The sequence below is a fragment of the Hordeum vulgare genome, chromosome 6H (assembly GCF_904849725.1).
Source record: "Hordeum vulgare subsp. vulgare chromosome 6H, MorexV3_pseudomolecules_assembly, whole genome shotgun sequence".
Taxonomy (NCBI): Eukaryota; Viridiplantae; Streptophyta; class Magnoliopsida; order Poales; family Poaceae; genus Hordeum; species Hordeum vulgare.
Genome location: NC_058523.1, coordinates 94,367,920 through 94,393,502, shown reverse-complemented (window position 1 = coordinate 94,393,502; position 25,583 = coordinate 94,367,920).

The following is a 25,583-nucleotide window of genomic DNA, read 5'->3' as shown; positions in this document are numbered from 1 at the left end:
TTACATCAAAGCCCTCAATACCAATCTCCTCAGTACCAAAATCCTCAGCTCCACCTCTAAAGCCTCAAGAGAAACCAGTACAGAAGCAGGTCATGAAGCCTATGACCGCCAGCTCCAGCTCCTCACTCCCAGCGGCAACCAGCTCGGAGACAAAGTCTTCACCACCTCCTGCGAAGACTTTGGTAACTGCTGAACATGCAACTCTGCCAAGCCCGAGCAAAATCATCACCGTCCCATCTGCATCAGATGATAGTGATGAATATGATGATCAAACCCTACAAGCCATCATCGGAAACAAGCAGGAGAGAGTAGCTCAAGCATCAGGCAGTGCCATTCCTCTGGCCATGGACCCCAAGGTCCTCCTTGACTACATCAACATCTGGTATGAGGATCCAAACACTCCTATTAATGACTTGAAACTTCCCCCTGGCATCAGTCACATGGTGACCACTTTCATCAATGAAGCCAAGTGGAAAGAACAGCAGGCCAGGCAGGCCAAAGTTGCAAAGATAAAAAAGGAGAAATTCCTCAGGCAGAATCTCCTCAAATTGACTCCTGATGCACTGGTGACAACACAGGCAGAGCTGCAAAAATTGACTGACAAGTACGCCAAGCTATCAGATCGCAAAAGCCTCAAGAGAAATTTCATCAAGCTGGCCACTAGTGTTGTTGATGACTACAACCAGAGAGCCGCACCCCCAGCACCAACGCCTCAGCCCTTGATTGAGGAGCCAGCAGATGAATCTCCTCATGAGGAGGAAGCTCCTCAAGCTTAGGAAGTACACCAAGAGAGCCGTGTTGATGAACCGGCCATTGAAGAAATCATCATGGAAACTCCAACTGATGAATTTGCTGCCGCTGATGAGACTGCTCCTGTTCCAGCTGCTTCATCAAAGCAGGCTGATGACTCTGTTCCAGCTGGTTCCTCAATACCAGCTGAAGAATCTCTAGAGAGAACCCCTTCACCAAAAGCTTCAAAGGTGAAGAAGAAGATTCCGTCTGCATCAGACGTGAAGAAAACAAGGGCTGCTGAAAAGGAAGCCAAAAAGAGAAAGGCCTCCTCAGCAGAAGAAGAAACAGAGGCGAAGCGCCTCAAAGCACTTGAAGAATCTGCTCCTCTCGACCCTGTGCCCCTGAATGTCGCTCCTTCCTATGAGATGGTCATTATTGATGATCCAGTGAAAAAGGCAGATGAGTAAATGAAAGATGTCGCCCCTGAGGAACACACTGATGAGTAAATTCAGATAGACGACAGTCCTCAACCTCTCATTCCTCAGACAGAAAATGTTCAAGCATCAGCTGCACCAGCTGATGAAACTGCCTCTGCGACAAAGCCAGCTGAGGAAAAACAAGCTGAAAATCCTCAAGCTGACGAAATTCAACACTCTGAGCAGACTCCTCAAGATGAGGAACAGGCTGATCCAACTCCTCCAACTGAGAAAGAAGCAGAAATTCCTCAACCTGAAACTCTGCCAGAGCAAGCACCATCTCCTCAGCCTGAAGTACCAGCTGCTGAAATTCCTCACCTTGAGGAAAATGCTGAAGAGAATGCACCTGCTCAAGACAATGCATTCATTGTGCTCAACCCAGAGACTGCTATTGTTGTCTCCCCTCCTATTCCTCAGCAAAATCTTCAGCCAGTTCAGTGTTAGCCATTCTCCAAGCGTCCAAAGTTTCAAAAGGAGAATTTATTTGAAGAACGCATTTACTTCATCGGAGAGAACCCCTATGACAAGCCTCAAATGAGGCATCTGAAGTTTTGGACTAGGACTCAGATGAACTACTATGCCTCTGTGCTCTGTGGACGAAACAAGATATTCCAGCACATGCATATTCCTCATGTTGAGCTTGAAGCAATACCTTGCCTGGAGCCAGTCCTCAATGTCCTTCATGATGCAGGCTTACTCCCAATGTGCTCCGACATATCTGGCTGGAACAGCGAGTTAATTCTTCAGTTCTATGTCACTCTTCACATATCTGGCAACCCTGAAGACATTAACACATGGGTGTTAGATTGGATGACCCAAAACACTCACTACAAGGCTCCTGCTACTGAACTCCTCAGAGAACTGCCCGTACCAATTCCCTCAGATGAGGTTGTGAAGCTTTATGGTGAGCGTGAGCTACCAAATGGAATGATGGAAGTCCTCATGAAGCCTTTGGCTGAAGGAAAATCTCCGAGAACAACCTTCCTCGTCCACGAGCTGAAGTACACACCCAGGCGTGTCTACAGAATCCTTTGAAGTGTGCTCGCACCGGTCAAAGGCCATGACGATGAAGAAGATGTTGTAGGCCTCATGAAGAATATCCTCTTCAACATCATTCATGGTATTCCTATCAATATTCATGTTTTGTTCTTGAGGACCTTGGCCGACAATGCTATGTTTCCTTTTGATCACAAGATATATGCCCCATGGATCATGAGATTCATCAGGACAAGGACAGGCATCAACTTTCTCGCTGAGTGCCAAAATCATGTTGGTTATATGCCTCCTATCCGGGTCAACAAGAAGACTTTCGAGTCCATTGAAGGCAAAGGAAAATCTGTGATTGAAGAAGCCAGTAGGCCCCTTGATGGCCAGTTCAGAGACTAGAAGCTTATTCCTCATGGCATGATACTGAAACTCGTCCGGCAAGCCCCGTTCCTCCTCGCGTGATGAATACAAGAGAGCTCATCCTCAGTCTTCACCAGAAGGTGGATCGCAACCACAAATGGGTCAAACGCCAATTTGGTGCCATTGTGAAAAACCTCACTGAAACACAGAACTCTGTGAAGCTCAACCATCACTATCTGCATGAGGTTTTTGATCGCATCTGGGCTACACTTGCACATCTGAAGACTCAGACTGAGCTTGAGGAAATGGACTTTGAGCGAGACTTTGAATGGTCGTGGCCTCCCAAGAAGAAGTTCAGGCCTATTCCAGTGCCAGACCTTGAAGACAGCTCCTTTTCTTCATTCCGCACTGCTGAATCTGATGAAGAACAGCTCGACACTGCTATCGGTCCAAGGAAGAAGACTACCCCCAAGAAGCATCACGGCTCTTCCTCAACCGCCAAGGAGTGAAGTCTTCACGGGCGTTAGTCCTCAGTTTGTCCCTTTTTGTCACTTGATGACAAAGGGGGAGAAACTTGAGAGTTAGTCTTCAAACGGGATATTTTTGGGGCTTATGAACTATATTTAAGTTACAAACTCTTGGCTCTTCTGAAGTTTTTATGTAATGAGTTGTAACTTAAACCCGATGGTACTCTGACGCTTTTGAACGTTTTTCTTCGCATGCTTATTCCTCAAGTTTTAATGCACGCATGCTGGAATTCGTCAGATACCATCTCTCATCATGCATTTTCATTTTCTTCATATGATATGTTATATGTATGCTTGCTTTACAAGACTCAGGGGGAGATCTCCATGATATAAATCATCAATGTGCATTTGCTGTAAAAAAGCAAAATCCTCAAGATATGCACATCTTCAGGGGGAGTCTCTGTGAATCTTGATTTCAAATTCCTCAAAATGAGTATTTACACTTCATATTTTTATCCCTGTTGAAGACTTAACCTAATTGTCATCAACCACCAAAAAGGGGGAGATTGTAAGTGCATCTAGTGCCCCTTAGTGATTTTGGTGGTTGTAAGACTTATAAGTTAAGTATCTAATGTGTCTGTGAGTGTACACAAGATATATAATTCATTGAGGAGTTTGAGATATTTGAAGAATATCGACCCCTAAAAATATATGTCTTCAGTTGAAGAAATTGGTCTGAAGGTGAAGAAATGAATCGCGAGGAATCTGCGATGAAATTGATATTCCTCATGAAGATACTGATATTGAGAAGTCCGGTGGTTCCTGAAGAAAATCCCTTCGAAGAATTTGAAGCATGAAGATTTACACTTTCTGTTTTATTTTCTTCGCATTTGAGTAATAGGAACATCGTACTGTTAAAGGGGGTCAAAGTTACACTATGGAATGAATTTCCTCATGATGCTCAACCCAAGCCTAATCCTACCAAAAGCCTCAAGTGAGGAATATGAGTGACATGAGGACTCTCACAGTTGAGGGTTCCGACCGTTTTGTTAGCCACGCCAAGTCACTGGTCTTATCCACTCCAACGGTCATATTATTTAAGGGCATTAGTGTCAAATCATGTTGGGATGCTCCCAGGCTATAAATAGCCACCCCCCACAACCACTAGCTGGTTGGCTGCTCCGTTAGAAACTGACACTTGTCATAAGAGCAACCCAAATTCCTCAGAGCCTTCGAGAGTAAATCATGAGTGAGGAAATACACCACCCACCGAAACCACAAACCAAAACTAGTGATTGAGCATCACTGAAGAAGTTGTTCCTATGTGGGACTGAAGCCTTTTACCTTTGAGGACTGTGCATCCTCCAAACGGTTAGGCGTCATGGTCTAGAGCTTTCCAGCAGTCAATTGTGGATCGCCGGGTGACCTAGTTTGTGAGGGTTTGGAAATCTGCCCTGAAGACTTACCACGAGTGTTGGGCGAAGACTATGTGTCCTTAGCTCAAGGAGAGTACGGTAGGGACTGTGTGTCCTTTGGTTTCAATACCAAGCTGCTCCAAACCAGATGTACGACTGTCACGTTAGTCATCAGTGAGGAATTTTCTCAAAAGGAATTTCCTTAGTGATGAAATTTTAAAAAATCTCCTATTCACCCCCCCTCTAGTCGATATAACGCACTTTCACATATGTCTTGTGATTCTTCCGCGTTGTATTCTCTTCAACCTCTTGATTCGTGTGTTAATGTTCTCACTGCCGATGGCACTCCTCTTCATGTTACTAGTCGTGGCACTCTTTCTAGTCCGTCTTTTTCTATTCCTAGTGTTTCTCATGTTCGCCGTCTTACCATGAATCTCTTTTCCACTACCCAACTTACTGATTCTGGTTGTCGTGTTCTCCTTGATGCTGACTCTTGCTCTATTCAGGAGATTCACACCTAGGCTCTGGTTGGTGCTGGCCCTCGGCGTTGTGTAACGACTAAGATGCGACGCTTTCATTATTTGGGGGCGATGCCTCAAAAGGGGAAAGGGGCACATCTATGCGTTTCGCAAACGGGATAATCATCACAATACATAAGTAAAGATTAATAAATAGGGCATACACTAGCCATCTATTAAGCAAATATCATATACCTTACAGACACACATTATTCAGAGTAGCAGCAAGTCCAACTACGGACTTAAACATAAAACAGACGATCTAACACACCCCGTATGCTAGCCCACGATCACGACCACGGCCTCGGTCTTCCGCATAGTTGACATACAGACGGCCAGAGTCCTCATCGAACTCCCACTTTAGTTGGTTGTCATCAGGATCTCCTCCATCGGGCGTACCTGTACTTGTTGGGGTTTGTAGTAATCTGTGAGCCACGGGACTCAACAATCTAATGACCTTGGTACTGAATCTAGTCAAGTTATTAGGTGAGGAAGGTTTAGTGTATGGGTTTGCAGCAACCTAAGAATATATGGTGGCTAACTTACGTTGATCAGAGTATCATATGGTGGTCTACACAAGCGTTCAAAGACTAAATTGATCACTAAGTGATCCGAAACACCTACTTATGTCAAACATAACCCCACCGTGTTCTCGATCGAAGAGCGATCTCCGAAGGAGACAGTCACGGCTACACACTCAGTTGGCAGTTTTATTAGAGTTACTTCAAGTTGTCTAGAACCGGATGTTAACAAATTATCCATGTTTGCCACATAACCACGGGCACGGCTTTCCAAAAGATTAAACCCTGCAGGGGTGCTCCAACTAGTCAATCACAAACTTCCACGGGCCGCAAAGTAATCCTCTATCACGAAACTCGTGATCTCGTCGGATTCCTTAGAGGAAAACCTCAACTTAGAGGAGACCCAAAGTTTCACCGAAATCCCTATACGCAAGATATATCGCTAAAGTAAGACAAATCTGGCAAGACCTCCCGTCGTGTCGACGAACCCGATAGGAGCCACGTACCTCGTTCTCAGGACATGACGAATTGTCCAAACTTCCGGTAGGCCAATCACAGAGTTGCCCCTGGTAGCCACCGACGGTTGACAGGGTGGACCAATAGTCATGAGGAGCACTGGCCCGGGTTGTTGATTTAATCCTCGCGGTAGCTATTCCCTATGCAAATTATTATTAGGTGATTAGCAGATTAAAACCAATGTTGGGTCCTGCCAAACGAGCCTTAACACTACATGATTTATCAAGGGTTCCCCATAACAACCCCGACCGTGTTAGGAGCGATCAGTTATGGAATCAAACACGGGTAACCGAAACTAAGGCCGCAACAACGGAACAAATCACCCGGCAAAAGGCTAGGCCTCCCGTCATTTACCAGGTATATAGGTGCATTAATTAAATATCAGTTTAAAACATAATGATATCAAAATTCTCATGTTATCACATGAAACAGTTGGCACCTACAACTAGCAAAGCTACTCAATAGAGGTTGAGCAAGCCTACTTAGCCAAACAACATTTGCTAGGAGAGGGAGGTGTTTTGGTTCATGGCAAAGATAGGTGGAATTTATATCAAGTGGTAGGTAGCGAGCATGTATCGAAGGAAACGTGATTCTAAGCATAACAAAGCTAGATACAGTATCAAGGTCACAGTCATCTTGCATGTGATGTCTTCAGCTTGGAACTGCTCTTGATCTTCCTGCACGTACTCTCCAGAATCCACGTACTCGTTCTTCGATCCCGGTGCTATCCAAGACAAGATAACAGGCAATGAACACCAACACAACATGATGCAACAAACAATATGATGCATGTGTGAAGAAGGAAGCATGCATCACTATTCTAGTCACTTTCATATGCATTAGTTGAATTAATTGAATTCTGGACAGAACCTCATTTTAAGTTATCTTGACATGCATGAATATGGCATTAACATGTGCATCACGAGAAAACGATGCAAAAACATATAAAGAACGTAGAGAACGGAACTACGGATCAACAGGAAACTACGAAACAAGTTATGGAGACCTACGGTTCAAATCAGCCACAAACACACTCCAATGGCACTCCCCTGGTGTTACCAGGTTGCCACATGATCAAGCAACAAAATATAAGTGGGGTGGTTCATGGGAACACACCACACCACCAACAATGCCCACACAAGCTTCAAATCAACAAAAACATGCAATCTGTTTTCAACAGCATCATAGCAGTTTGTCTACAATATTTGAAGTAGCTACAGCCATTTAAACAAGATATGAGGAAAAAGCCAACCAAAATGTCTACAACCCTGTAAAAGAAGCTAATGCAAAGGAATCACCCATGAGCAGTTCTACAGGCACTAACTTGGACAAAATATCACAGATTCTGGGACTTAGTGAAAATCATAGATTTTCACCAGCTGCTTATGCTCTGAAGCATTTTGGCAGCCTCCACAATGATATATACAGGAAGTGTATAAGCATGAAATTTAACAGGGAGCTAGATAAACACAAAATCTCACAAACTTTAGTTTGTTGCATGGGCTGATTCCCAACACAAGTGCTAATGCAACCAAGACAACAAGGGAAGAAAATAACATCAAATTCCCAAACTTAGTGAAAATCACAAGGTTTCACAAATCTGTCAGTTTCAACCAAGTGTCAACTTTGACAAGGCACAATAGGTGCATACAAATTCCTAAGAACAAAACAAAGACCCCATGTTGTAGAGGGGTTCACCCACTACCACTACATCAAGGTTTCATCCTCAAAGGGTCAAGGCACCACCTAATACAAAGCATTAAACATGGCATCACGACAGAAAATAACAGTTTTATGAAGTTCCTCTAAAGTGAAATATGATTGCACCAATGGATTCTTGGGATGATTCTACCCGAAAATCATATATAATACATGGGTACTTGCATGTAACATCAAGGCACAAAGCTAGCTCGAAAACTATCACCTAGATTCCAATATGCTATAAAGGAATAACATCACATGTAAAACTAGCATACATTGCACATATACCCCTAAACATGCACACACACAAGCTCTATAGACCACAAAACCACTTCATAGTGGCAAGCATGAGGTGTTAGACCCTCATGCACAAGTGCATATGAACCCATGCACACACATACACCTACATGAGCACACACACACATACATGTGCTCACACACACTCAAGTGCATACACTCACAGAAACATTACAAGAATAGGTGCCACATGAGAGGCTAGGCCCTCTTGCACATGGTATGTGCACCCCATGCACGCACACACACACACTCACATGTGTGCACACTTTCACTCATGTGCACACACACCCACATACACACTATCATGCACATACACATGCACTCTCACACACATACATGCACATACAAGCTAAGCCTTAAAAGGAATAAAACACCCCCTGGTTTCTAAAATAAACTACACAGTAAAATGCAGCAAAATAAAAGAAAAGGAAAAAATAAAACAAGTGAAAAAACAAAAGGGGAGGCCCTGGGTTTCGAATCCACAACCTCCTGCACTACTACACACCTATGCACCATTGGGCTATCCCTTCGGCTCTTTCCAGAGAAGAGGGAGGAAGTAGGTTAACCTATCTGCTCTGTACTGCTACTAGCGAAACAGAAAATAAAAGGGGACCTGCGGGGGATCGAACCCCAGACCTCAGGCGAATTAGCTCACATACTACACCAGTTGGACTACGGACGGACACTTGACAGAGAGGGGTTCCTTGCTCTTTTGAGCAGGTCCCCTCTGCACTACTTGTTGCTCCGTTGACCGAAGCAGAGGTGGCCGTCGGCAAGCACACGGGCCACCAACGGTGGGAATGATCACCGGCGAGGGATGCGGGGAGCACGGGGGTTCCATCCCCGAAGCTAGCGCGGGGGAAAAACTGCCGCTTGGCACTGCTACTACTGTGAGGAGCTGCCGCTGCTTCTACTGCTCGCGCTCCTACGGTGCGACTCCGGCAGGGCATCGCCTCGACTAGCTACATGCGCTGACAGATAGGGGGGAGCGGGGGAGACTGGTGCGCGGCTCACCTAGGGTCTAGGCGACGATTCGCGCAGGAGAGGAGGGAGGGCGACGAGTCGGAGCAGAGGAGCTGGCTAGAAGAAGAGGAAGAAGTCGTTGTCGTGGACGTCATGGAAGGACTCCTCGTTGTCCGGTTGCTGTGGGAACGGAGCTTCCATGGCCACCGCGTGCTCCTAGCACTGACGAAGAGGAGGAGGAGGCCGAAGTGCTGCTTGCTACCAGGCTCACCGGAGCCCATCCATGGCGTCGGCGTCGAAGGGTCTCCCCTGACGGCGCGAGGGAGAGAGGAGGGAGAAAATGTAATGGGCTAGGGCTGGAGAGGGCGTCGGACTGCTTATATGGCCTCGGGTGTCGAGCTCCAAGCCGCAAGATCGAGGGAGGAGGAGATCGGCGGCTCTGCTTCGGTCGTACACGGTGACGACAGCGGGAGGAGGGAGACAGTCGTGCTACGGGATTAGCATCAAGAAGTTGAGCTTGTCGGACCTAGTCTTCCAAGGTAGGAGAAATGTGAAGATTAGCAAGAAATCCCTGAGGTACTAACTGAAGGTTGAGCTTTCTGAAAGATTCACACAGATCAGGCCGGAGAGGCTTCAGAATGAGACTGTTGCAGTAAGCCTTCCTGCTCAAAGCATCTGCCACAACATTAGCTTTGCCTGGAGTGTACTCAATGCTTGGATTAAAATCTTGGAGCATTTCCACCCAACGAGTTTGCCGAAGATTGAGGTTAGGCTGGGTGAAGATGTACTTGAGACTCTTGTGATCCGTGAACACTTCAACCTTTCTCTCCAACAAGAGGTGTCTCCAAGTCATCAGAGCATGTACCACTGCCGCCAACTCAAGATCATGACTGGGGTAATTCTTCTCACTCGTCTTCAACTGCCTCGAGGTATAAGCTACCACTTTCTTGTCTTGCATCAACACTTCACCAAGACCTTGAAGAGAGGCGTCGTAAAACACTTGATAAGGTTTGGAGTCATCAGGAGGAACCAAGAATGGAGTAGAAGTGAGCTTCTCTTTGAGTGTGTCGAAAGCCAACTGACACTCTGGAGACCAGACATACTTCACACCCTTCTGAAGAAGTCTTGAGAGAGGCTTAGCAATCTTAGAGAAATTCTCAACGAATCTTCTACAATAGCTTGCAAGCCCAAGAAAGCTTTGAAGCTGCTTCACATTTTGCGGAGGTTCCCACTCAACAATGGCCTGCACCTTCGATGGATCAACTTTGATGCCCTCGGCAGAGATGATGTGCCCAAGGTAGACAACTTCTTTCAACCAGAACTCACATTTGGAAAACTTAGCATATAACTTATGCTCTCTTAGCTTATCAAGCACAAGCCTGAGATGTTCTTCATGCTCTTCCCCAGTTTCCGAAAAGACCAGAATATCATCAAGATACAACAAGACGAATTCATTCTTGAATGGGGAGAAGATATAATTCATCATCCGACAGAAGGTCGGTGGAGCATTGGCCAAACCGAAAGACATCACTGTGTACTCATACGAGCCAAAGCTTGTTCGGAAAGCAGTCTTTGGAATGTCCTCTTCGCGAATGTGAATCTGATGATAACCCATCCTGAGATCAAGCTTCGAGAAGATCTTAGCCCCTTTCAATTGCTCAAACAACTCGTTGATGTTAGGAAGTGGATACTTGTTTTTAATCGTCTTCTTATTCAATAAACAGTAATCGACATAGAGTCATTCCGTACCATCCTTCTTCTTGACGAAAAAAACTCCACAGCCCCAAGGAGATGAGCTTGGTCTGATCAGACCCAGACGCTCTTGCTCATCTAGTTGTTTCTTCAGCTCCTTCAGCTCTTCTGGTCCCAGTTGGTACGGTCGTTTGCACACACGCTCAGTACCCGGTTCAAGCTCAATTACGAACTCAACTGCTCGGTGCGGAGGCATTCCTGGCAGTTCCTCCGGAAAAACATCTTCATACTCGCAGACCACTGGGACTTGTGAAATTGGAGAGATCTCACCCTTCTCATTCAAGGAAAACAGACGGACCGTGTCATCACGTGCTGTGAAGATAATCATGTCCTCTGAAGAATGAGTTAGCTTCACTTCTTTAGCTTCACAATCAATAGACGCCTTGTTCATAGCCAACCAATCCATTCCAAGGATCAAACCAATATCAGAGTTGCCAAGGACAATAGGAGAAGCCAGAAAGGCATAATTACCCATCTTGACAGTGATATCACAAACTATGAAGCGAGAATTCATTTACAACCCCGGTGAAACCACAGTTAAGGATCTAGGCAACTCTTCACAACACATCTCATGCTTTGCAACAAAAGGCTTTGAAATGAATGAATGCGATGCACGAGAATCAAATAAAACCTTTGCAGGAAATTCATTAACTAGGAGTTTACCCATAATCATGTCTAAGGAGTTGTCTGCTTCAGCTGCATTCACCATATTGACTCTTGCATACTTAGGATTGAACTTCACCATAGCATTGCTTGGAGGCTTCCCTGGAGGAGGAGGTGGAAGACGCAGCTGAGAGGTGCACTTGTTGGCATAGTGACCCTTCTGCCCACACTTGTGACAAGTAACAAGACCTTGAAGAGAGGCGTTGCAGAACAATTGATAAGGTTTGGAGTCATCAGGAGGAACCAAGACTGGAGTAGAAGTGAGCTTCTCTTAGAGTGTGTCAAAATCCAACTGACACTCCGGAGACCAGACATACTTCACACCCTTCTGAAGAAGACTTGAGAGACGCTAAGCAATCTTGGAGAAATTCTCAACGAATCTTCTACAATAGCTTGCAAGCCCAGAAAGCTTCGAAGTTGCTTCCCATTTTGCGGAGGTTCCCACTCAACAATGGCCTGCACCTTCGACGGATCAACTTTGATGCCCTCGGCAGAGATGATGTGCCCAAGCTAGACAACTTATTTCAACCAGAACTCACATTTGGAAAACTTAGCAAAGAACTTATGCTCTCTTAGCTTATCAAGCACAAGCCTGAGATGTTCTTCATGCTCTTCCCCAGTTTCTGAAAAGACCAGAATATCATCAAGATACAACAAGACAAATTCATTCTTGAATGGGGAGAAGATTTAATTCATCATCCGACAGAAGGTCGGTCGAGCATTTGCCAGACCGAAAGACATCACCATGTACTCATACGAGCCAAAGCTTGTTCTGAAAGCAGTCTTTGGAATGTCCTCTTCGCAAATGCGAATCTGATGATAACCCATCCTGAGATCAAGCTTCGAGAAGATCTTAGCCCCTTTCAATTGCTCAAACAACTCGTTGATGTTAGGAAGTGGATACTTGTTTTTAATCGTCTTCTTATTCAATAGACAGTAATCGACATAGAGTCGTTCCGTACCATCCTTCTTCTTGACGAAAAAAACTCCACAGCCCCAAGGAGATGAGCTTGGTCTGATCAGACCCAGACGCTCTTGCTCATCTAGTTGTTTCTTCAGCTCCTTCAGCTCTTCTGGTCCCAGTTGGTACGGTCGTTTGCACACAGGCTCAGTACCCGGTTCAAGCTCAATTACGAACTCAACTGCTCGGTGCGGAGGCATTCCTGGCAGTTCCTCCGGAAAAACATCTTCATACTCGCAGACCACTGGGATTTGCGAAATTGGAGAGATCTCACCCTTCTCATCCAAGGAAAACAGACGGACCGTGTCATCACGCGCTGCGAAGATAATCACGTCCTCCGAAGAATGACTTAGCTTCATTTCTTTAGCTTCACAATCAATAGACGCCTTGTTCATAGCCAACCAATCCATTCCAAGGATCAAATCAATATCAGAGTTGCCAAGGACAATAGTAGAAGCCACAAAGGCATAATTACCCATCTTGACAGTGATATCGGGAACTATGAAGCGAGAATTCATTTGCAACCCCGGTGAAACCACCGTTAAGGATCTAGGCAACTCTTCACAACACATCTCATGCTTTGCAACAAAAGGCCTTGAAATGAATGAATGCGATGCACGAGAATCAAATAAAACCTTTGCAGGAAATTCATTAACTAGGAGTTTACCCATAATCATGTCTGAGGAGTTGTTTGCTTCAGCTGCATTCACCATATTGACTCTTGCATACTTAGGATTGAACTTCACCATAGCATTGCTTGGAGGCTTCCCTGGAGGAGGAGGTGGAAGACGCAGCTGAGAGGTGCACTTGTTGGCATAGTGACCCTTCTCCCCACGGTTGTGAGAAGTAACATCTGTCGACTGACGAAACTGCACCTGAGGATTCCCTTGCTTCTGCTGCTGAAATCTCTGCTGGAAAGCTCGGTTGGGTGAGTGGGAAGAACCACGACCACCTGATTGCTTGAACTGCTGAGTTTGCCGAGCAGGAGGAGGAGACACCTAGTATTTCTGCTGCTTCGGAACCACCTGAGTTGAGGGCGACGAGCTGGACTCCCTGAAATGTTTCCTCGAATTCTCCACCTTGAGCAAAGCTGCCTCAGCCCTGAGAGCCAAGTTATAGAACTTATCAAACTCATCGGGATCGTGCAAGGCGAGGGCCAGCTGCAAGTCCTCTCTCAGACCACCTCTGAACTGATAGATCTTGCTCTTCTGATCTGGAATGTCCTGCAAGGCATATCGAGCCAGCTCATGGAACTCGACATTGTACATGTACACAAAGGAAGCACCTTGCTTCAAGTGTCTGAACTTCTCACGCATCTCTTCCACAAAGCTAGACGAGATATTGTGAGACCTGAAATCTCTGCAGAACTCATCCTAACTGATCAATCTGCCACCCCTGGAGTCCTTCAACTGCTGCCACCAAACTGTTGCGTGCCCCTTGAGCTGAAATGTTGCAAACTTGACGAAGTCCTGTGGACGAACATTACTGTACTCAATGTGTTTGTTCATGTCCCGAATCCAGTCCTCAGCGTCAAACGGCTGATCACACGATGTGAAGGTCTTCGGCTGGTTCGCCAGGAATTGATTCAGAGATGCAAACTGATTACCACCATGGTTGAAATTGCCCTGCTGCTGATTTGTCCTCTCTTGCAACAGCTGGATTAACATCTGGGTATTAGAATTTGTTGCAGCCATCACCGATTGCCAAGCATGTGCAGGAGGAGGCGGTGGCGGAGGTGGCGGAGGGGGTGGTGGCGGAACATCAGTACCCTCGCGACCCGGATTCTGGCGAGTTGGTGGAGCCATCCTGAAGACGGACAACACATTAGACCAGAGAATAATATTCAAGCTAAAGCTGAATCAAAAGGCAGGAATATCTGAGCAAGAATATTTAGCAATTGCACTCGAACAAAATATTAAGAATGCTTCCTCAAAGTGACCGTCGACAAAATCTGATTAAGACCACTTGCAAACCAAGTATGAGCTAGAATTGCTCGGAACAAACGTATGATGGAGATTCCATCCGATATCTTCGTGGATATGATCGCACATGCTCGAACTTACAGTAGCCATCATGTGCAAGGCAGTGCACACGGCTTGCGAAGCATCCCCGAGTCGTAGCAAGCTACAAGAACTATTTAAGACACAACGAGAACCGCTGTAAGACGACCGTGAACAAACCTACCCACTGAATGTCGGATCCCAACCTCACATCATGCATCTGTAGGAAGATTGTCCTATAAGTCACTACATGATATCCCACCTATGAATTCCCGAAATATCTGGTCGTGCAATCTGGTACACGGATACAAGGAGTAATATGTCACACAACTCCTATCTAACCCGTTTAGTGTATCACATCCGTCAACACATAACCAGAATCTCGGACCTTCATCTACTCGACTCGGCCAAGTTCGATCACACAAAGGCTCCTATGGTCCTAAGGCTCTGATTACCAACTTGTAACGACTAAGATGCGGCCCTTTCTTATTTGGGAGTGATGCCTCAAAAGGGGAAAGGGGCGCATCTATGTGTTTCGCAAACGCGATAACCATCACAATACATAAGTAAAGATTAACAAGTAGGGCATACACTTGCCATCCGTTAAGAATATATCGTATAGCTTATAGACACACATTATTCAGAGTAGCAGCAAGTCTAGCTACGGACTTAAAAAGAAAACAGATGATCTAACACATCCCGTATGCTAGCCCACGATCACGACCACGGCCTCAGTCTTCCGGATAGTTCACATACAAACGGCCAGAGTCCTCATCGAACTCCCACTTCAGTTGGTTGTCATCAGGATCTCCTACGTCGGGCGTACCTATACCTGTTGGGGTTTGTAGTAATCTGTGAGCCGCGGGGACTCGGCAATCTAATGACCTTGGTACTGAATCTAGTCAAGTTATTAGGTGAGGAAGGTTTAGTGTATGGGTTTGCAGCAACCTAACCATATATGGTGGCTAACTTACGTTGATCATAGTATCATATGGTGGTCTACGCAAGCGTTCGAAGACTAAATTTATCACTAAGTGATCCTGAACACCTACTTATGTCAAACATAACCCCACCGTGTTCTCGATCAAAGAGCGATCCCCGAAGGAGACAGTCACGGTTACACACTCAGTTCGCAGTTTTATTAGAGTTACTTCAAGTTGTCTAGAACCGGATGTTAACAAATTATCCATGTTTGCCACATAACCACGGGCACGGCTTTCCAAAAGATTAAACCCTGCATGGGTGCTCCAACTAGTCAATCACAAACTGCCACGGGCCGCAAAGTAATCCTCTATCACGAAACTCGTGATCTCGTCGGATTCCTTAGAGGAAAACCTCAACTTTGAGGAGACCCAAAGTTTCACCGGAATCCCTATACGCAAGATATATCGCTAAGTAAGACAAATCTAGCAAGACCTCCCGTCGTGTAGATGAACCCGATAGGAGCCGCGTTCCTCGTTCTCAGGACACGACGGATTGTCCAAACTTCCGGTAGGCCAATCACAGAGTAGCCCCTGGTAGCCACCGGCGGTTGACAGGGTGGACCAACACTCATGAGGATCACTGGCCCGGGTTGTTGATTAAAACCTCAGGGTAGCTATTCCCTATGCAAATTATTATTAGGTGATTAGCAGATTAAAACCAATGTTGGGTCCTGCCAAACGAGCCTTAAAACTACATGATTTATCAAGGGGGTCCCCATAACAACCCCGACCGTGTTAGGAGCGATCGGTTATGGAATTAAACACCGGTAACCGAAACTAAGGCGGCAACAACGGAACAAATCACTCGGCAAAAGGTTAGGCCTCGCGTCATTTACCAGGTATATAGGTGCATTAATGAAATATCAGTTTAAAACATAATGATATCAAAATTCTCATGTTATCACATGAGACAGCTGGCACCTACAACTAGCAAAGCTACTCAATAGAGGTTGAGCAAGCCTACTTAGCCAAACAACATTTGCTAGGAGAAGGAGGTGTTTTGGTTCATGGCAAAGACAGGTGGCATTTATATCAAGTGGTAGGCAGCGAGCATGTATCGAAGGAAACGTGATTCTAAGCATAACAAAGCTAGATACAGTAACAAGGTCACAGTCATCTTGCCTGTGATGTCTTCAACTTGGAACTCCTCTTGATCTTCCTGCACGTACTCTCCGGAATCCACGTACTCGCTCTCCGATCCTGATGCTATCCAAGACAAGATAACAGACAATGAACACCAACACAACATGATGCAACAAACAATATGATGCATGTGTGAAGAAGGAAGCATGCATCACTATTCTAGTCACTTTGACATGCATTAGTTGAGTTAATTGAATTCTGGAAAGAACCTCATTTTAAGTTATCTTGACATGCATGAATATGGCATTAACATGTGCATCATGAGAGAACGATGCAAAAACATATAAGGAACGTAGAGAACGGAGCTACGGATCAACCAGAAACTGTGAAACAAGTTATGGAGACCTACGGTTCAAATCAGCCACAAACACACTCCAATGGCACTCCCCTGGTGTTACCAGGTTTCCACATGATCAAGCAACAAAATATAAGTGGGTGGTGCATGGGAACACACCACACCACCAACAATGCCCACACAAGCTTCAAATCAACAAAAACATGCAATCTGTTTTCAACAGCATCATAGCAGTTTGTCTACAATGTTTGAAGTAGCTACAACCATCTAAATGAGCCAAACGAGATATGAGGCAAAAGCCAACCAAAAGATCTACAACCCTATGCAAGAAGCTAATGCAAAGGAATCACCCATGAGCAGATCTACAGGCACTTACTTGGACAAAATATCACAGATTTTTGGACTTTGTGAAAATCACAGATTTTCACCAGTTGCTTATGCTCTGAAGCATTTTGGCAGCCTCCACGATGATATATACAAGAAGTGTATAAGCATGAAATTTAACAAGGAGCTAGATAAACAAAAAATCTCACAAACTTTAGTTTGTTGCATGGGCTGACTCCCGACACAGGTGCTAACGCAACCAAGACAACAGGGAAAGAAAATAATATCATATTCCCACACTTAGTGAAAATCACAAGGTTTCACAAATCTGTCAGTTTCAACCAAGTGTCAACTTTGACAAGGCATAATAGGTGCATACAAATTCCTAAGAACAAAACAAAGACCCCGTGTTGTAGAGCGGTTCACCCACTACCACTACATCAAGGATTCATCCTCAAAGGGTCAAGGCACCACCTAATACAAAGCACTAAACATGGCATCACGACAGAAAATAACAGTTTTATGAAGTTGCTCTAAAGTGAAATATGATTGCACCAATGGATTCCTGGGATTATTCAACCCCAAAATCATATAACACATGGGTACTTGCATGTAACATCAAGGCACAAAGCTAGCTCGAAAAATATCACCTAGAATCCGATATGCTATAAAGGAATAACATCACATGTAAAACTAACATACATTGCACATCTACCCCTACACATGCACACACACAAGCTCTATACACCACAACACCACTTCATAGTGGCAAGCATGAGGGGTTAGACCCTCATGCACAAGTGCATATGCACCCATGCACACACATACACCTACATGAGCACACACACACATACATGTGCTCACACACACTCAAGTGCATAGACTCACACAAACATTACAAGAATAGGTGCCACATGAGAGGCTAGGCACTCTTGCACATGGTATGTGCACCCCCATGCACACACACACACACTCACATGTGTGCATACTTTCACTCATGTGCACACACACCCACATACACACTATCATGCGCATACAGATGCACTCTCACACACATACATGCACATACAAGCTAAGCCTTAAAAGGAATAAACCACCCCCTGGTTTTTAAAAGAAATAAAACTGTAAAATGCAGCAAAAGAAAATAAAAGGAAAAATAAAACAAGTGAAAAAACAAAAGGGGAGGCCCTAGGTTTCGAACCCACAACCTCCTGCACTACTACACACCTATGCACCATTGGGCTATCCCTTCGGCTCTTGACAGAGAAGAGGGAGGAAGTAGGTTAACCTCTCTCCTCTGTACTTCTACTAGCGAAAACAGAAAATAAAAGGGGGCCTGTGGGGGATCGATACCCAGACTTGAGGCGAACGAGCTCACATACTACACCAGTCGGACTATGGACGGATACTTGACAGAGAGGGGTTCCTTGCTCTTTTGAGCAGCCCCCTCTGCGCTACCTGCTGCTCCGTTGACCGAAGCAGAGGTGGACGCCGGCGAGCACACGGGCCACCAACGGTGGGAATGATCACCGACGAGGGATGCGGGGAGAACGAGGGTTCCAACCCCGAAGCTAGCGCGGGGAAAACTGTCACTTGGCACTGCTACTACTGCGAGGAGCTGCCGCTGCTTCTACTGCTCGCACTCCTACGGTGCGACTCCGACAGGGCATCACCTCAACTAGCTACATGCGCTGACAGTAAACCTGAGAATGGTTTCATACTTGGACCATACCTAAACCATACCCATACATTTATCTCTCAAAACCATAATTAAACCATACCCATTTGATGTTATTTTCAGCCCAACCAAAACTAAACCCATTATTTTTTCCACCCAAACTAACTTAAGCCCAATAGATAACCGTGGGTTTAAAACCAATACATAACTATGGGTTTGCTTTAATATACATATAATTGCACAAATTGACAAGTTAAGAAGCAAACGAGATAGAAAAGGCATAAGTGCATCTACAACAGTTTGAGAACAAAGTTATCCTTGAGATACAGTCAACACACAGCAAAAGGCAAAAAAAATGCCCACATATGAATAGCTCACTAACAAGTGTATTAAAACAAAATTACTTAGCTAAAGCACAAGCAAACACTTCCGATTTTCATGCGGTATTTCTCCATAATACATAATCACATAGTGCATTACAACATGCATGCGGATCAAAGATATTCGTTCTCGGTCATCGTTGGTTATTGCACATAACCAATGCCTAGAAACCGGTTTCAACCCATAGTTTATAACTGTTTATAACCAAACTGTTTAAGCCCATAACCAACTATACCCAAACTGATTTCTCCACATACCCAAACCAAAATCAAACTAAAAAAAGTTCAACCCAATAAAACCTAAACCAATCAAACCCAAAGTAATAACCGAACCGTTACACCCGGTTTTCAAATAACCATTCCTAGGTTTAGCTGACAGAGAGGGGGGAGCGGGCAAGACCGGTGCACGGCTCACCTAGGGTCTAGGCGACGATCCGGCGGAGGAGAGGAGGGAGGGCGACGAGTCGGAGCAGAGGAGCTTGCTGGAAGAAGAGGAAGAAGTCATCATCGTGGACATCGTGGAAGGATTCCTCGTCGTCCGGTTGCTGCGGGAACGGAGCTTCCACGGCCACCGCGTGCTCCTGGCGGTGACGAAGAGGAGGAGGAGGCCGAACTGCTGCTTGCTACCAGGCTCACCGGAGCCCATCCATGGTGTCGGCGTCGAAGGGTCTCCCCTGATGGCACGAGGATGAGAGGAGGGAGAAAATGGAATGGGCTAGGGATGCATAGGGCGTCGGACTGCTTATATGGCCTCGGGGGTCGAGCTCCAAGCCGCAAGATCGAGGGAGGAGGAGATCGGCGGCTCTGCTTCGGTCATAGAGGGTGACGACAGTGGGAGGAGGGAGACGGTCGTGCTATGGGCCGCGCTGGCGACAGAACAGGCGAGGCCTAGGTAGGAAAGAGGGAGCCGACCCACCTGGCGCATGTTAAACCAGAGAAGAAAAACAAAAGGGTTTCCTATTTTCCAATAAACCAAACAAAAACAAAAAAATACCCAGAGCATCAAAGTGTTTTAAAATTAAAAATAAGAACACCTGGGGCATGAGGGAATTATGCCCTATTCAACAAAAATATAACTCAGATTTTTAGAGCAACTAAAATATACACCAAAACAGGAAATAGTTACTGTTTTATTTAAAACCCTCGTTTTCATAAAGCCAAAAAATACAAGGAGAGCAACTTCTACACTCACAATAAACCCTCTAAACCCACAACATTTTTTACAACAAAATCAACATTGTTTGAAACACAAGTTTAAAATAAAAGGAGGGAAAGAGGGTTTTAGCTATGTTTTGAAATCACCACACTCCACCACCACCTATGTGAGCACTAGCACATGCAAGGAGGATCACACAATAGCAACACAAGCAAGAGGTGCACATACAGCAAAAGTATGCCATGATGCAAAATGATGACATGAAATGATGGCCACATGAAATGATAACCTTATAACAATCACAACATGGTTTCCAAAATAGGGAAGGTTCCCAAAATGGCAAGGGTTACATCTGGGGCATTACGCGCTGTGAGTCGGAGGGTCTTTGGGAGGCACCTACTAGGTATCTTGACGCCTTTGCATGCATGCATGCCGAATTTCCTCAGAACATCCTTGAGGTCTTTCTCATGAGAAATGAAGATGCCATTGCATTGTTGACGAATTTGCAGTCCTAAGAAGAATTTCAGCTCCCCTATCATGGACATTTAATATTCCTCACCCATCATGTAGGCAAATTCATCACTGTAACGTTTGTCAGTACAACCAAAAATAATGTCGTCGACATATATTTGGCACACGAATAGTTCATTGTCATATGATTTTGTGAAAAGAGTAGGGTCAAGTGAATCGGGTTTGATGCCTTTCTTATGAGGAATTCCTTCAATGGATCATACCACCCCCGAGGGGCTTGCTTGAGGCCATAGAGTGCCCTTTTGAGTCCCAAGACTTTGTCAGGATGCTTCGGGTCTTCAAAACCTGGGGGCTGAGCAACATATACTTCTTCCTCAAGCTTACCATTGAGGAATGCCCTTTTCACATCCATTTGATATAGAGTAATATCGTGATGGTTAGCATAAGCAAGTAATATTCAAATAGCTTCAAGTCTAGCAACAGGTGCAAAAGTTTCATCAAAGTCAATTCCTTCAACCTGTGTGTAGCCTTGGCTACAAGTCGTGCCTTGTTCCTCACAACCTGACCATCCTCATCTTTCTTGTTATGGTAGATCCACTTGGTGCTGATGATATTGTGCTTGCAAGGATCTGGTCTTTTGACGAGTTCCCATACGTCATTTAGCTTGAACTGAAGAAGTTCATCTTGCATAGCTTGAATCCACTCAGGTTCCATGAAGGCTTCAGCAACTTTTGACGGTTCTATGATAGCCACAAAAGAGGAATGCACACAAAACTTAACTAAATGTGAAGCTTTTGAGCGAGTGAGAGGACCTCGTGCATTGATGTCATCGAGGATTTTGTCAAGTTCCACTTCATTTGCAATCCTTGGATAGGCTAGTTGAAGACTTTGGTTGGGCTGAGGAATTTGACCTATAGCATTTTCCTAAGGTGCAGCTCCTTGAATTTCATCAGTGTTGGGGATGACTTTTTCAACAAGGTGTTTTTCCTCGGTAGGAATGATATCTTCAGTAGCCTTGTGCTTAATAGCTTCCTCAGGAGTCAATTTATCTGGCACAGGAGGCAGTTGCTCTCTTTGCGAGCCGTTAATTTCATCGAACCGCACGTCTACAGTTTCAACAACCTTGTTGTGATAGGTGTTGCAGACTCTATAGGTGTGCGGTTCCTTTCCTTAACCAAGCATAAAACCCTCATGTGCTTTCGGTGCAAACTTTGAGCTATGGTGAGGATCTCTAATCCAGCATCTTGCACCGAAGACTTTGAAATGACTTACATTGGGTTTCTTGTCAGTGAGAAGTTCATATGAGGTTTTCTTGAGGAATTTGTGAATATATACCCTGTTGATGATGTGGCAAGAAGTGTTGATTGCTTCTGGCAAAAAGCGACTAGGTGTCTGATATTCTTCAAGCATAGTCCATGCCATTTCAACCAGAGTCTTGTTCTTGCGTTCAATGACGCCATTCTGTTGATGAGTATAAGGAGCATACAATCCGTGAGTAATCCCAAGTTCATCAAGATAATCATCAAGACCAGTATTTTTGAATTATGTCCCATTATCACTCCTGGTGTGTTTGATCTTCACGCTGAAGTTCGTCGAGGCCCTTGAGGAAAATCATTTGAAGACTTCCTGCAGTTTAGTTTTATACAGAATGATGTGTACCCAAGTATAACGAGAATAGTCATCAACGATGACAAAGCCATATAATGATGTTGCATTGGTTAGAGCAGCATAATGGGTAGGTCCAAATAGATCCATATGAAGCAATTCAAATGGACGAGTAGTAGTCATGATAGTCTTCGAGGGGTGTTTGGATCTGGTCATTTTTCCAGACTCACAAGCATCGCAGAGATCGTCCTTGAGGAATTTAACTGATTCGATGCCAATGACGTGCTTCTTCTTCGCTAGTGTGTGCAAATTCCTCATGCTTGCATGACCAAGTCATCGATGCCATAACCAGCCTTCTAAGATTTTCGCTAGCAAACACGTGGTTGGTTGAGGACCTGTGGAAAAATCAACAATGTACAAGTCTCCTCTCCTAAAGCCTTCGAAGACTTTGGATTTGTCAGATTCCATGATGACTACACATCTATATTTTCCAAATATGACAATTATATCAAGATCACAAAGCATTGAGACTGACATGAGGTTAAACCCAAGGGATTCGACAAGCATGACCTTGTCCATGTGCCGATGCTTAGAGATAGCACTTTACCAAGTCCCAATACCTTGCTTTTACCTTTATCAGCATAAGTGATTTGCTTCAGTGGTGATAGAGTCAGTGGTATATTCATCAATAAGCTTTTATCACCAGTCATGTGATTTGTGCAACCACTGTCAAGAACCCACTTTGTATTCTTGGGTTTGTCACCCTGCAGATGAATTAGTATAACTTACCATCTCATATGCTTCAGACTTGAAGAATATGATATCAATTTCAACAGACAAGAATATCATCATAAACAGTAAATTTTAGGACGTGTGAAATGTTAGATCATTTTATCTTGTTTTAGCTTGCGTCCAATCAAGCAATTCCTCAGGTCTCCAGCAAATTTTTTAGATGATGATTTTCATCTGGAGACCTCACCTGCAGAAGTGATTAGTTTGATTTCTTCACCACCCACATATGAAGGGGTGGCAAAGAGTTCATCATCCTGCGAGCACCATATGAGAATGGAGGCATTGAAGCTAATGCACTTCTTTTCACAGTAAGGGGGTTAGAGTACTCAAATGAATAGGCAGAGAAATTCTTTGAGGACTTATAAACATAATGATTTGAGGAATAATCCTCATATTCATGTCCCTTGTAGTTTCACTGCATATCAGAAGCATTAGTGCGAGTACATGCATAATTTTGACCATTTGAGGAATTTAATCCTCGTGAAGACTTTGGTCCACCTGAGGAGCTTGATTTGGGGTTCTGGTTCTTCACTGGTGGTGTCATGAGTACATTCACCTGAAGATTTTCCAAGCAACTTTTGGGGACCCAGATTTTCCTCAGGCATGGTCCATTCCTGCAGTTAGTTCCAACATATCGAGCAAATACTTCACCAGATTGATTTTTGAACAGTTTATAATTGGAGTCAAATGACTCATCAGAGGAATAGGACATTTCACATGCAAAGCCTGTTAGAGTGGGTGGATCAATGGGAGGGCCTTTAGCATCAACCCATGAGGTTTTGGGGTGCTGCTCAGCTTTCCAGTATGATCCATCAACATTCAATTTCCTCTCAAAGGCAATGCCCTCTTTCCTCGGGTTCCTGTTCAGAATCTTCTTTTTGAGCACATCACAAAGGGTTTGATGCCCTTTGAGACTTTTGTATATGCATGTCACATACGATTCCTTCAATCCTGCATTTTCGTGAGTAGCATTTGTAGTTTCTTCAAGTGAAGAATTTGATACCACAGGAATAGTTGAAGAATTTGTAGCGATATAAGCATTTGATGATTCAGGTGATGAATTAGCAGTTTCACGCTCGATGCATTTCACACATGGTGGACATAATTCTACCTGAGCGCTATTGATATGTTGAGCAAGTAATGAATCATTTTCCATTCGATGATCATCATGAGACAGTCTTAACTTCTCAAGCTCAAGCTTCCTTTGAAGAAATTCATAGGAAAGTTTCTCATGATCAGTCAAGAGTGTGCCATAGCGATCTTGAAGACTATCAAATCTAGACTGAAGACTTTTAGCGTCTTCAGTGAGGACTTGAGTACGATTCATTTCATCATTCAACAGATCATTGCTTTTGTCTAACAGTTTCTAAAGCTTTTCAATTGCACTTTGTTGCTTAGTGGCAATGTTGGCAAGTTTATAGTAACTGGTTTTTTGATAATCATCAAGTTCACAGTCACTAGAATCAGAGGAGGAAGTGTGGTTTGGTTCCTTTGAATCTTTTGCCATGGAGCAATAGGTTGGAGTGAAGTCATCAGCATATTCATCAGTGTAGTTGACGTTGTCATTTTCTTCAAGGTTGAAGATCGACTTGCTGATGAATGTCGTGTCCAGTGCAAGACTCGCCACACCAGAATCTGACTCCACTTCGGAACCTTCCTCTTCATCACATTCCTCAGATTCTTCTTCAGAATCCATTTTCTTGCCAATTAGTGCCCGAGCCTTTTTGAAACTGGTCTTCTTGTGCGATGAGGATTTTGAGGATGGGGACTTTGAAGATTTCTTCTTTTTCTTCGAGTCATGAGAACTTCCATCCTTGTATTTCTTCTTTCTTGATTCTTTCACCCAACAAGGACAATGAGCAATGTGGTGACCAGATTTCTTGCATTTGTGGCAGGTTCTTTTCTTGTAACCCTCAGATGAAGATTCTGATTTCCTCATATCTTTTCTTGAAGATTTTCCGAACTAGCCACACTTTGTGAACTTCTGGAATTTCCTCGCGATCATTGCAAGTTCTTGTCCAAGTTCTTTAGGGTCACCAAGACTACAATCCGAGTCTTCTTCTTCAGATGAGGAAACAACATCAGTGCACAAGGTCTTGAATAGCTTGATCCTTATAGATCTCTCTCTTTTTCTTGTTGGAATTCATGGGTATTGAGTCTCTCAAGTATATCAGCACGTCAGCAGGATCAAGCATCTTGTAGTCTCTTCATTCTTGGATCATCAGAACCAGTGTATCAAATGATGGATCAAGAGATCGTAGTAGTTTCTTCACAACTTCATGGTCAGTGATGTCTCTAGCTCCCAGAGCTTGCAATTCATTTGAGATGTCTGTGAGGCGATCAAAGGTATCTTAGCAGCTTTCATTGTCAAGCCTCTTGAAGTGATTGAACAGATTGCGAAGAACATCGACATGAGAGTCACGCTGT